The following is a 9,047-nucleotide window of genomic DNA, read 5'->3' on the forward strand; positions in this document are numbered from 1 at the left end:
TAAAATTTATTGATTTTAGGCCCTGGCCGGTTCGCTCAGCGGTAGAGCGTTGGCCTGGCGTGCGGGGGACCCGGGTTCGATTCCCGGCCAGGACACATAAGAGGAGCGCCCATTTGCTTCTCCACCCCCACCCCCTCATTCCTCTCTGTCTCTCTCTTCCCCTCCTGCAGCTGGGGCTCCATTGGAGCAAGGATGGCCCGGGCGCTGGGGATGGCTCCTTGGCCTCTGCCCCAGGCGCTAGAGTGGCTCTGGTCGTGGCAGAGTGACGCCCCGGTGGGGCAGAGCATCGCCCCCTGGTGGGTAGAGCGTCGCCCCTGGTGGGCGTGCCGGGTGGATCCCAGTCGGGCGCATGCGGGAGTCTGTCTGACTGTCTCTCCCCGTTTCCAGCTTCAGAAAAATACAAAAAAAAAAAAAATTTATTGATTTTAGAGAGAGCAGAAGGAAGAGATGGAGAAAGAGACAGAAGCATCAATCTGTTTCTGTATGTGCCCTGACCAGGGATTGAACTGGCATCCTCTGCGTAGCGGGACAATGCTCTAACCAACTGAGCTATCTGACCAGGGCAAGGCAATCTTTTATTTAATTAGTTTGAGAGAGAAAGAGAGAGAGAGAGAGAGAGAGAGGAACGTGATTTGTTGTTCCACTTATTTATGTATTCATTGGTTGACTTTTTTTTTTTCCAATTTATTGGGATGACATTGGCTGGCAAAACCCATACAGGTTTCAAGCCTACAACTCAATATAAGACCCATCTGTATCACTCATGGTTGATTCTTGTATGTGCCCTAGCTGGGGGTTTAACCGGCACCCTAGGCATAATGCTGTAACCAACTGAGCTGCCTGGCCAGGGCTAGGAAATGGCACTCTTAAGGATCTCCATTTCCCACCCTTTTCTAGACTCCCATCTTGCTTCTGTTGAGGCGGGAAGGCCAGCCTGACTAGGACCCTGCAGCCCTGACTCTCTGCTGCCCTCTGCTGTCACCTATCAGATATGGCGCTCGAGCGCTGAACCTGTAGGACCCCAGCATCAGCTCGCCTGTTTCCTGCTCACTGACAAAAATATCTCTTTCAAGTGACTAGTAATAGTGGGCTGGGGGGCAGAGGTCTGGCGAAGCTCTCTAGGGCCTCTGGTTCCTTCCCCATAAAACGCTGGATTGGGACTAAAAGCTTTTAGACCATGACTTGGAGTCTGTTTCTGCCAAGGTTAACACCTTCCTGGTTCCTCATTATTTTTAGGGAATAATCCAGACCCATTTCCCTGGCTCCTATTCCTGTGCTTCCTTTCTCTCTGGAAGCTTCTTGCTCCTCACACGAGCATCCTGAAAGCCCAGCTTGAACCATCACCATGACCCAATAAGGGTTATTTTCTTGTCCTGGGTCCAGAATTGGAGGTCTAGGATTATTGTTTGGTTTATTAGAAAAGCCCTCTCTTAATTGCCTCCTATGCCCCCTACCCCCAATAACCAAACACATACCCAACAGTGAATGTCCTGCTTCCCAGGATGGTCACTTACGCTTACTCTCTCCTCTTCTTCTTGATCTCTACCCCAGGATTCAGCCCTTGGTTCATTTTATTTTTTCTTTTTCTATACTCTCTTCCTAAGATATCTTAGACCATCACACTTTAAAGTTTTCTTTAAAGTCTTCTGTTGTTGACTCTCCCTAATCTCCCTCACACAAGCCATCCACAAGTCTTTTAATTTTTTTTATTTTTATTTTCCAGAAGTGGGGAGGGAGGGAGACTCCCACATGCGCCCGACTGAGATCCACCCGGCATGCCCACCAAGGGGCGATGCTCTGCCCATCTGGGGTGTCGCTCTGCTGCAATTGGAGCCTTTCTAGCACCTGAGGTGGAGGCCATGGAGCCGTCCTCAACGCCCAGGCCAACTTTGCTCCAATGAAGCCTTGGCTGCGGGAGGGGAAGATTGAGACAGAAAGAAGGGCGGGGGAGGGTAGAGAAGCAAATGGGTGCTTCTCCTGTGTGCCCTTACCGGGAATCAAACCCAGGACTTCTACACACCAGGTGACTCTCTACCACTGAGCCAACTGGCCAGGGCATCATCGCAAGTCTTAACTTCCTCAATAGCTCTTAGTTATCTTTACTCCTTCCCATCTTCTCTGCAGCCACCTCCCTAGTCCAGGCCACCGCCACCTGCCAGATAGACAACTTCCACAGTCCCTGTGCAGGTTGGACTTTCCAAAGAAGGCAGCAACAATAGCTCCCATCCCATATGGTCTTCTGGAATCTTGTCCTCTTTGAGCAAGAGGTGGAGTGAAATTCCCCTCCTCTACTCTGGGAAGACTTCTCAGGTCCTAAAAACACCACGTCCTTTCACCTTGCTTTCTGCAGACATTCGATCCTGCAACCTGACCACCTTGCTATGTGAGTGAACCATCTGGAAAGTTCCAGCTGACACTATGTGGAACAGAGATGAGCTGTCCCCACGGGGCCCTGCACCAAGGCAAAGAAAGAGTGAGAAATATAACTGACTGTCATTGCTTTAAGTCTCTGAGTGGGATTGTATTTGACACAGTAATATAGAACCTGAACACTCCCCTGGATGGTCTCCTTGCTTCCCATCCATTCCCCCATACCTTTGCCCACGCTCTGTTCAGTAGCCAGAGTGATCTTTTAGAAACATATATCAACCAACAATTGGGAAGCTTCACTACTCTCAACAATTCTCTTGCTCCAAAAAAGAAAAATCTAAAAGTGCTAGGTAAAATATAAAAAGACCTTAATGAGCTGCTAAGAAGAAAAGGATGTGGCAAAACCTATTTTGATACACAAGTATTTCTGCAACATCTAAATCATACAGAGTATACAAGTATCTATATATAAAGGGGATTATCCATTTATTAAGACTTGCTACATGTAAATCTCAAACATTACTGGGCAAGAGTAATTGTATCATTTATTTTATATTTCTTTATCATATTTGGGGACACAAGTCAAGTATGACAGTGGAATCTTTGGTTCTGAAAATTTTAGACCTTTCTTTAATTGTAGTAAACCCAGAACTATAGAAATATACCATCGTGTTGAGATACAGTGGAGAGGCAGGTGAGAATCAAGTAAACAAACAAATGAAGCATGAAGTACAAATTGTCATGAGTCCTGTGAAGGAAGAAAATAGGCTGGTTCTGGGAGGATGATTAAAAATTTCTTTCGCCTGACCTGTGGTGGCGCAGTGGATAAAGCCTCGACCTGGAAATGCTGAGGTCGCCGATTCGAAACCCTGGGCTTGCCTGGTCAAGGCACATATGGGAGTTGATGCTTCCAGCTCCTTCCCCCTTCTCTCTCTCCTCTCTCCCTCTCTCTCTCCCTCTCTCTCTCCTTTCTAAAAATAAAATAAAATAAAATAAATAAAAATTTCTTTCAACTTTGATTTTGAACAGCCATTTTAAGGAGGCAGCACTGAGACAACAGAATTAACAATTGTGAGCCCTGGCCAGGGAGCTTAGTTGGTTAGAGCGTTGTCCCAATATGCCAAGGTTGCAGGTTCGTTCCCTGGTCAGGGCACATACAAGATTCAGTTAACTAGTCCTGGCCAGATAGCTCGGTTGGTTAGAGAGCATCCTCCAATACACAGAGGTTGCCAGTTCAATCCCCAGTCAAGGCACATACAGGAACAGATCAATGTTTCTGTGTCTGTCTGTTTCTCTAAAATCAATAAATAAATTTTTTTAAAAAAGAATCAACTAATGAATGCATAAATAAGTGAAACAAGAAATTGATGTTTCTTTCTCTCTTCCTTCCTCTCTATAAAATCAATCAATAATTTTTTTTTTCATTAAAAAAATGTGTGAGTTCCTGCTCTCTGCCTTGGCTTGGGTTTCTTAACTGAAGTGGGCTGCCTTGTGCGAGGTGAGCTCCTGTTACTGAAGGCATGCATGCTCAAGCTGGACGGAAAGCTCTTGGAGACGCTGTCAAGGGGCTTCTTGCTCGGGGTGGGGTGGGCAATTGGACTTGTTATTTGGCGGGTCCCATCCTAAACACCAAGATTTTATAATGCTAACATCACTTTACTCTAGATGCTATAAGCCTACAATTTGAATTCTCTGACATTCTGAGAATTGGATTTTAACTAGGATCTTGAGTAGCCCAGTGGAAAGGGCTAAAGCTAAGGAAATCAGGAACAATCTGTTTCATATTCAGGCTCTGTCATGTATTGGCTGTATGATCTTGGACAAGTCACTTTACCTCTCTGAGCTTTGGTTTTCTCATCTGCAAAATGGAGACTTGAGTGTCTGCCTTACACGCCGCAATGAAGACTAAAAGGCGACACATAGGGAAGCACCTGGTTTCCTGGTTTGGTTTCCGTCCCACAGGGTACCATGGAGTCTTAGACCTTGGAAGCCTCCCACTCTCCACTAAGATCCAAACCTCTCCCCGGGTGCAGTGTGGTCTCACATTGAGCTCTGCTGCCAGACTGCTTGGTGCTTATTACATCATATACCTGAGCTCCAGTTTCCTCATCTGCCTAGTGGAGATAATAATGGGACCGACTTCCTAGGACTGAGGGGTTTTGTTGTTGTTTTTTAATAGCAAGTAAGAGAGAAAGAGACAAAGAGAGATAGGAAGGGAGAGAGATGAAAAGCATCAACTCATAGTTGCATCACCTTAGTTTTTCATTGATTGCTTCTCATATGTGCCTTGACCATATGAGGGGGCCAGCTGAGCCAGTGACCCCTTGCTCAAGCCAGCAACCGTGGGCTCAACCCAGTGACCATGGGATCATGTTGATGATCCCACGCGCAAGCCGGTGACACTGCGCTCAAGCCGGATGAGCCCGTGCTCAAACTGGTGACCTTGGGATTTTGAACCTGGGACCTGAGCATCCCAGGTCAAAGCTCTATCCAGTGCGCCACCACCAGTCAAGCCCGAAGATTAACTGAGAGGATCCAGTGAGTTAGTCCTGTTAACTCTCATTATTGTTGCTGGGAGGCCAGGAGTGTAGGAATCTCTGCTCCCTTAGAGCTTGTGCATAGAGGCCTCTCTGACCCAGCTCCTAGACTCTCAGCCCAAAGGCTTGAGCTTGCGGGGCCTTCCGTGGAAAATTCGAGACTGGTGAACTGGGCAGTTCCCTCCTTTTTCCCTTCCCCCTCTCTTATCCCTTGGGAATGAACTGGCTTCCTCTGGAAGCTCTGCCCTGGGGTTTGGTGGGAAGCCAGGCCTGTGTGTGTGTGTGTCCGAGGGGACAATTTCTGAGCCACAGAGGAGAGGATTCAGCTGACCACAGTAGAGGGAGGAGTAAAGCATTCCTCCAGCTACGGGGTTTCTGTGGGTGGGTCGCCAGGGACTCAGCTGATTGGCACTGTCCATATCGTGTGATCTTGCACACACAAACATACACATCACTGTTTTCTGTGGCTCCACATCCTTCTTATTTCTCTGCTAGCCTCCTCTTGTTTATATTTTTATTCTTTTAGCCTCCTCTTATTCTGCACATCACTCCTCTCCTTCCTCCCTTCCAATCATAACCACAGAAAACCATCCCCCAGGGGAGGAACTCTGGATCAGGGCTTTTTCTCACCAAGTTTGTCTGGGGCTCATTAAGTCTTTTTTAAGCAGGGCAGTACGTGGGGGGACTTTTAAAGATCTGGCTCCAGGCTTTGTTCCTGGGAAAAAGTCTCACCTCCCCCTGGTCCCTAGTCCCCTGCCTGATCCCTCCTCCCTTCCCCTCTTACCATAGAGAGAAATTTCCAAAAGCCAGGTAGATTGCAGTTGTTATTTATCAAGAGTGCTCGCCTCCTGTTTCTCAAGCTGCTGCTCTACACTTTTTAAGTACTTTTAAAATATCAACGCATATATAATGCTATAGTGCCCTCCCACTTCCTTCCATCCCCCCCCCCTCTTTTGTATACTTATTGAGTATCATGTATGTCAGACCCTGGGTTATTTGTTTTCTTTACTTGTGTCTTTCCTGTTTTGACACTTATAATTCTTTGACACTTGATGCCTCTGTTCCAAGATAATTACAATTCATATTTTTTGAGTTTTCATATTTGCTTACGATGTACAGGAATTATGCTAAACAGCCAGTATTATTTTATGCATTTCTCATAATCATCTCTAGAACAGTAATTTTAGTATAGTATTCCCATTTTATAGATTATGAAATGGAAGTTTAGGGGTTAAATAAGTCATCCAGAACCATACATATAGAAAGTGCACGGTGAGAATTTGAACGTAGAAAATCAGAAACCAAAACCCATGCTCTTAACCACCAGGGTACTCTGCCTCCTAGGGGGACTGTATGTTAGATGAAACAAGACCCTGTCTTTTTTTAGAACCGGATAGCTACTTTTAGCAAGCACTGTGTCTGGCACATAGTGATGTTCAATTTTTTTTTTTTTTTTTTTACAGAGACAGAGAGTCAGAGAGAGGGATAGACGGGGACAGACAGACAGAAACAGAGAGATGAGAAGCATCAATTATTAGTTTTTCGTTGCGCATTGCGACACCTTAGTTGTTCATTGATTGCTTTCTCATATGTGCCTTGACCGCGGGCCTTCAGCAGACCGAGTAACCCCGTGCTCGAGCCAGCGACCTTGGGTCCAAGTTGGTGAGCTTTGCTCAAACCAGATGAGCCCGCGCTCAAGCTGGCGACCTCGGTGTCTCGAACCTGGGTCCTCCACATCCCAGTTCGAGGCTCTATCCACTGCACCACGGCCTGGTCTGGCGTGATGTTCAACATTGTTGAATGAAGGAATGGATTGTAAACTGAGCCCTTGCTGCTGTGTGGCCTGCTGAATGGAGGAGCAAGAGGGACATAGATTTGGAAGTTGGACAAATCCAGGTTAGATTAGAGTCTGTTCTACCAGAGATGTGCCTCAATTTGTCTATCAAATGGGGACAATATACGGGCTGCCCAGGATTTATGTGAAGTTTAAATGACAATGTATAGCCCTGGCCAGATGGTTCAGTTGGTTAGAGCTTCGTCCCAAAGCACAGAGGTTGCTGGTTTGGTCCCCGGCTGAGGCACACGCAGAAACAAATCGATGTTTGTGTCTGTCTGTCTGTCTACCTTCGTCTCTCTCTAAAATCAATGTTAAAAAAATGACAGTGGCCTGACCTGTGGTGGCACAGTGGATAAAGTGTCTACCTGGAATGCTGAGGTTGCTGGTTTGAAACCCTGGGCTGGCCTGGTCAAGGTACATATGGGAGTTGATGCTTCCTGCTCCTCCCCGCTGCTCTCGCTCGTTCTCTTTCTCTCTCTCCCTCCTCTCTAAAAATGAATAAAAAGAATTAAAAAAATGACAGTGTATATAAATCAGCCAGCTTATGTGGCAACATATAACAAACTGAATAAATGGCATTTATATATTTATTATATGCGTATGTGCATATAATACATAAATGTATTACAGTGTGTAGGTCGCCTTAGGTTTTTTGTGTGTGTGTGTGTGTGTTTTTAGTAGTATAAAGCTATTCTCTTATTGTTGCACACTTGGGTTCATTTCTAGTTATTTGTAAACATAAATTTGCTGTGGACAATTTGCATATGTTATCTTTTTATTTACTTATTTATTTTAGAGAGAGGAAAGGGGGAGGGAAAGAGAAAGAAACATCTATTTGTCATTCCACTTATTCATGCATTCACTGGTTGATTCCTGTATGCGCCCTGACTGGGGATTGAACCTGCAGCCTTGGTGCATGGGGATGATTCTCTGACTAACTGAACTACTCAGCCAGGGTGAGTTTCTTTCTTGGTAGTATCTTTTGTGGCTGGTGCTACCTGAAGATGCAGGGACCTCACATACTGATGTGGCCCTGCACTCATTGATCCACACATTCCAGCTAGGAGTGGAGGATAGAGACAGGGGTAGGGATGAGGGCTGGCTGAGACGTGCAAACATGGTGGGATTTTCCCGATAACCATTGCTTCCATTCTGTATTTGGCTGCTGTCAAGCAGGGTGGGTCAGTCTCCAGGCACTGGTGTCCAATAGGCCTGGGTGTGAATCTCAGCTCTGCTCCACTCGCAGATGTATGACTTGGTTCAATGAAAACTTCTCAAGCCGTGTTTTCCTTTTTTTATTTTTATTTTTTCAGAGAGAGAGGAAGGGAGAGAGATGAGAAGCATCAACTCACAGTTGAGTCACTTTAGTTGTCCATTGATTGTTTCTCATATATGCCTTGATGGGGGGTGGGCTCCAGTGATCCCTTGCTCAAGCCAGCGACCAAGGGATCATGTTGATGATCCCACACTTAAGCCAGCGACCTCTGGGTTTCAAACCTGGGACCTCAGCGTATCAGGTTGATGCTTTATCCACTGCGCCACCATCGACAAAGCGTGCGTTTTCTGTTTTGTATAATGGGGGTATTCATAGCTATTCAGCGAGGCAACTGTGAAGACTAGATAACACATGAAAAATACTCAGATCTAGGCCTGGCCGACAGTAAGCATCCAATGAATTAAAGTGATGATATTGATTCCATAGGATTTTACGGTTTCAATACGTCTTCACATTGATTTAATCCTGACACAAGTCCTTTGAGGTAGACAGTATTATGACTCATATTTCAAAGATGAGGAAATTGGGGCTTAGAGCAGTGAAGTGATGATACCAAGGTTGGCGTGGAGCTAACAGTGTCTGAGCAGGGATCCTAAACTCGGTCTCCAGACGCCCAGACACAGAGAGTCCCACCTTTTAGTCCTCTTCCCTCACACCGGGAGTAGGTTTGGTTTCTTCTGCAGACAGGGCTCGCAGGGTGGGACTTCAGTCATTTCTGTATTCGACTGTGAACAGAACAGGGAATTTAATCTTCTAAACTTTTTTGGAAGTGGGGACCGTTTCCACCTCCTCCCGGAATCCTAGGCAGAGCCAGCGGCGGTCTCATCTCAGTGGGCGTGGCCTGTAAAGGCTGGAAGTCGCGCCCCAGATTAAGCCACGCCCACAGGCCAAAGCTCCGGCCCTCCAGTGGGAAACCAGCTCCTTCCAAGTCTCCGTCAGTAGCAACCGCGCTTGAGGTTCGGCGCCTACCCTTTAAACTCCCTGGAGTCCAGCGCTCTACCGTAGGTAGCCCCGTCTCGAAGCCCAG

This window comes from Saccopteryx bilineata, chromosome 6 (genome assembly GCF_036850765.1).
Source record: "Saccopteryx bilineata isolate mSacBil1 chromosome 6, mSacBil1_pri_phased_curated, whole genome shotgun sequence".
In the NCBI taxonomy this organism is placed as follows: Eukaryota; Metazoa; Chordata; class Mammalia; order Chiroptera; family Emballonuridae; genus Saccopteryx; species Saccopteryx bilineata.